Here is a 5657-nt window from a genome sequence, read left to right as displayed (position 1 = left end):
CTCAGGAACTGGCACCACCGGCTCGGGCTCAGGAACTGGCACCACCGGCTCAGGCTCAGGAACTGGCACCACCGGCTCAGGAACAGACACCACCGGCTCAGGCTCAGGAACAGACACAACCGGCTCAGGCTCAGGAACAGACACCACCGGCTCAGGCTCAGGAACAGACACCACCGGCTCAGGCTCAGGAACAGACACCACCGGCTCAGGCTCAGGAACAGACACCACCGGCTCAGGCTCAGGAACAGACACCACCGGCTCAGGCTCAGGCTCAGGAACAGACACCACCGGCTCAGGCTCAGGAACAGACACCACCGGCTCAGGCTCAGACACCACCGGCTCAGGCTCAGGAACAGACACCACCAGCTCAGGAACAGACACCACCGGCTCAGGCTCAGGAACAGACACCACCGGCTCAGGCTCAGGAACAGACACCACCGGCTCAGGCTCAGGAACAGACACCACCGGCTCAGGCTCAGGAACAGACACCACCGGCTCAGGCTCAGGAACAGACACCACCGGCTCAGGCTCCACCGGCTCAGGCTCAGGAACAGACACCACCGGCTCAGGCTCAGGAACAGACACCACCGGCTCAGGCTCAGGAACAGACCCAGGCTCGACTGCGGCCATCTTGTCAGGGGACACAGGCTCGGCAAACGTGACGTGTACACTCTCGGCGGCGGCCATCTTGTCCGAAGACCCAGGCTCGGCAGGCGTGACGTGAACAGGCTCGGTGGCGGCCATCTTGTCTGAAGACACAGGCTCGGCAGGCATGACGTGAACAGTCTCTGGCTGGGAAGACGTGACCTGAACAGGCTCTGGCTGGGCAGACGTGACGTGGACAGTCTCTGGATCGGCAGATGTGACGTGGACAGTTCTGGGAAACTCTAGGATCCTGTATAGTTTTTCGAAGTAATCCAACAGAGTCTCAGCTGCTCTGTCTATCTCAGACTGCACATGAACCTCCGAGACTGGGACCACCGGAACTGGGACCACCGGAACTGGGACCACCGGAACTGGGACCACCGGACTCGGGACCACCGGACTCGGGACCACCGGACTCGGGACCACCGGAACTGGCATGGAGGAAATTTTCCTTCTCCTCCTCCGTTTCGGGACCACCGGAACTGGGACCACCGGAACTGGGACCACCGGACTCGGGATCACCGGAACAGTCACGGAGGAGTTCTTCCTTCCTCTCCTCCGTTTCGGGACCAGCGGTGAAGGCTTGCCTTTCTGCTGACCATCATCTGCCATGGTCCTCTCCTCCTCCATAGTCCTTTGAGCGCATCTGGCGAAATATTCAAACAAGGAAACTGAAGATCCCTTATCCTCACCAGAAAAAATTTCACTCCGCTGAATCCACATATTTGGCTGGTTCGTTCTGTCACGTAACGGATGAATATGAGACGAGGATTCAAATGCAGAGGAATTTATTGATGACATGCAGACCGGGTAACAAACTCAAAAAACAGAGCTCCAGGAACACGCAACAAGGACAACGAACCAGCACAAGACTACAAACACAAGGAGACTAAATAGGGGAACAAACAAAGGAGGGTAACGAGATACACAGGTGGGACAAATTAACCAATAATCAGATAACAAGATGGGAAGGGCTAGACAATAGACACGAGCACATGGCCCAAAATAACAAAACACCCATGTGCATAACAAGACAGGACAGGCATGTGACAGTAACGCAATATTGTAATGCATTAGTTTTTAAAAGTAACTCCCCCCAACACTGCTTTTGTGTTCTTCGCAAAACTATTGCGCTCCAAATTTGGCATTTGCTCACAAAAGCACTTAAATAGTTTTTCCATCACAAAAGTTTCTCAGAGAGAACGCAAAAGCATTGAAATATCAATTGTCCTCCCATCTAGTTTTTTAACTATCAACCATGTTACTTTATGGAGTACGTAGAATTGTGCAAAGGAAGTGTTTTCCTCAAAAGAAATCGGAACTAATTTGATGCGGTATGTGATGATCTCTGTCGAACCGGGGGGTGTAGGGGTTATAAACTGACTCGTATGGCACATTTGAAAATTTGTCATTTTTTTGCAGAGTGCAAATGGTAAATGCCAGAGAGCTTTTGGACTAAAGAGAATTTTTGTAGTACAGTGACTTCTTATTGGTCAAAATATGTAGGAAAATTTTATTTCCTCGTGACAAGTAAAGAATTTTTTTCAGGGAAACAAGCAGCGTATGATTAATCTCATATTGTTGTTTTTCAAAAGCAACCTTGAAAGTTTTCTCCTATTCTGTCAAAAACGAAATATCTATGTCAGCAGTTCTCCTGCTGACACACAAACCATTAAACGCTCTGCGGGGTGCTGAGAAAGAGAAAATAATTTAATGTATGAGAAGTGTTATTCAATAGAGCAGTCTGTCTGATTTGTTATAAAAATGGATGACAACACTTGTCAGTCACCCATACCCAACCGGTGGAGGGGAATAGTGAGTCAGTCAGTTGTGAATTTTTTAATGACATTCTAGGAGCAGGTTGAATTTTACATTGCGGCAGAGATGGAGTTTTCAGACTTACTCAGATAAATTGTCAATGTCAGAACAGAAACATCACTTTGAGCCTGCTTTATCACACTCACCCCATTTGCATGCATTAATGTTCCTCTATCAATAGGAAAAAATAAGACATTCAGGTGGATCTCGATAAAAAGTCTCAAACTAATGAGGAAATAATCAATATTATACATGCTTTGCATTTTCTTGATCAGCCCATCCCCATCTTTGTTTTTTAAGTGCTTTGCTGCCTTCATTCTTGCATATCAGTGAAAAGAAGGATAAGGCTTGTAAGTGTTTCCTCTGCACAGTTTTTTATCTAACTCTTACTTATCGTTTAGCAGCAGCAGGCTCACAGCCTTGACAGCACAGCACAGCTTAACAGGCTTAAAAAGGCAGATGCACGGTCAGAGCCAGATCACCACGTTCTGGGTCAAAGACCTGGATGTGATGAGGGAGATCTGGGATGCCTGGCAGATGTTCTCTTTTCAAAAACTCAGCCATGATCTCCCTCTGAAAGCCATCCTTAGCAAATTAATGCTGTTTAGTCTGGGATGAGAGAACATAATAAGGAATATGGATGGATTTGGTTAGTGACTGACTTATTATTGATTGATTGATTGATTGATTGATTGATTGATTGATCGATCGTTAAAGTTGCAGGGATATTTGAGAAAAGCATGTACAGTACTGTAGATCAGTTCATCAAGGCAGTCTCAAAAAAAGAAACACCACTTGTGTATTTTTGCATTCCACTGTGCTGCTTATCCATTGTCTTTCTAGGTAAACATGCACTATAGACAGACGTCTTTGACAGTTGCACATTTAGCCCATGTTTTGTGCTTTTAAATGCAAAAGCATTTTCTGTGTGAATGGCTGTACCATCATGCAGACACGGTAAGTTCAAGTTAAAGGGCTGCTCTCACAAAATGTCATTTTGCCTTTAAAATGTGAGATGAAAGACAATGGAATAAAAGAAAAAAAAAAGCACGGTCTAAAGATGCATTTTTTCAAAGTTGAACTTTTAACTTACAGGTGCAGTAGGCGATTTTTGAGAAACACTGATGATATTTGAAACCAACCCAAACAAACACACCCCTCACTTCATTGCTCCGCCCCCCAAAATGCACAAACACGAAATGCAAGAGTGGATGTCTCTTTATCATAGCTGAAGCAAAGCAAAATAATGCAACAAGGAGAACAAAAAATGAGCATACAGTACACAAGAGTATATTCAATCAAGAGTTTGTTGTAAGTTGCCAGAAGCACAAAAGCACCAGACAAACAATGTCACTCAAAACTGTCCTATTACTGTAGCTAACATTACAATAACAGCATATCTCAGTTCTGTGAAACATAGCAAAGCCAACGTTACTCACGTATGCAGCAGAAACAACGCAACCTCGGCGTCTGATTCCAGGCCTTCCCGCTTGGGTTTCTCCAGCACTGGAATGCTTTTCTAATATTAACGCAGGTCCTAAAGCTCTTGCCTAATCATAACCCTTCTTTTTCCAGTGATATTCCTCTAAGCGTTTCTCTTTTGTAATGTCTCTCAGTCTTAGCCATGTCTCTTTCTACAGTCCTTATTCAAATCACCCTCTTGTTCCCTCTCTCTCCTCCACCATCCGAGTGTATTTACGCCCCCTACTGCTGACTGGCTTCAAGAGTAATGTGGTGCTTGATCTGATCCACTTTCAACAACATTTCTCAGGAATCGCACTTTTCCCAATTTTAAGCACTGAATTTTTATTATTATTATTATTTGTGTGTGTGTGTGTGTGTGTGTGTGTGTGTGTGTGTGTGTGTGTGTGTGTGTGTGTGTGTGTGTGTGTGTGTGAACCAGCCATTGAATTTTGCACATCTCCAATCAACATTGTAGTGATTCGTTCTGAATGAATCTGTGTTTTGGAATGAGTTGGTTGAGTGAATGATTTAAATGACTGACTCATAAAAGAATAAAAGACAGTCACTTGCTGCCATTTAGCCTATAGATATATCTCTATATAAAATCACTATGGTTGTGTCACGGGGCAGTTTGTATAAACAGAAACACGAAGATAATGAAGGCAATAAGGTGATATTTAATAAATCCAATGGGTAACCCAAACGAACAGAGCTACACACAACATATCCACAATAGACAATACCGGACACTGAACTGAAACAGAACGAAACATATATAGGTGATAATGATAGTGATTGATAAGTGCACAGCTGAACATAATTCGTGGCCGTGACAATGACGAAACATAATGAGTCCAAACTAACGTGATTGTGACAGTGTGTGTGTGGCTACATTATTATAGATATTTATGGTATATATATTTTTTATTTTAACTCAAGGTTTAGCCATGGGTATAGAATAATCTTAAACAAGTTGTATATTTAATATGGCCCCATTTAAAACACACTGAGCACAAGAGTGACGTTTTGAAGGCTACAAGTTGATGTTTCCATGATGCTAATTCATTAAAAAATTCTCAAGGTAAAAGTAATCTTTAATGCATTTTTTTTATTCATTATAAACTTTTAATCACTAACTCGATTCACATTAAAATATAATATAAATTCCCTCAGCTATCAGATAGTCCATCACCAGCTAAATCAGTGAATGTGAAAAGACAAGAAAAAAATCAAATAAAATGTAATTTTGCCTACTTAATTCGGCTTCTAATCTCATCATTCTATCAGTACCCCATTTTATTCTGTTCTGTCAGCAGAATGAATAATTGACAGGAACAAGATTTATGTTATATCAGCCTATGCCTTCATCAAATCTCTTCTTATAACCTTTCTTTGCAAATCAGCAATAAGGATCTAAACTGCTCAATGTAAATTAATAAACCCATGAACTGGATGCATGTAGTTAATATATATAGCATCATTCATTAATATTGTATGGGAAGTGTCCCAGATGCACTTACTGATGGAAATGGGTAACATAAGATGATAGAGTATAACGCTAAGAACTGCGGTAAGCATTCGTCATGATGAATCGTTTCCTGCAATAATGTAGCAGTCCTTCTGTTTAGCTAAATACTGAAGGTTACCACGGCCCTGTCGGACCTCAACCTTGAGTGGTGACCAATTTCTTAATGAAGATGAGTGATACTGTTTGGAGACTCCGCTAAAAC

Source organism: Scardinius erythrophthalmus, assembly GCF_964197995.2.
Source record: "Scardinius erythrophthalmus genome assembly, chromosome: 7".
NCBI lineage: Eukaryota > Metazoa > Chordata > Actinopteri > Cypriniformes > Leuciscidae > Scardinius > Scardinius erythrophthalmus.
Note: the sequence above shows the minus strand (reverse complement) of the source record.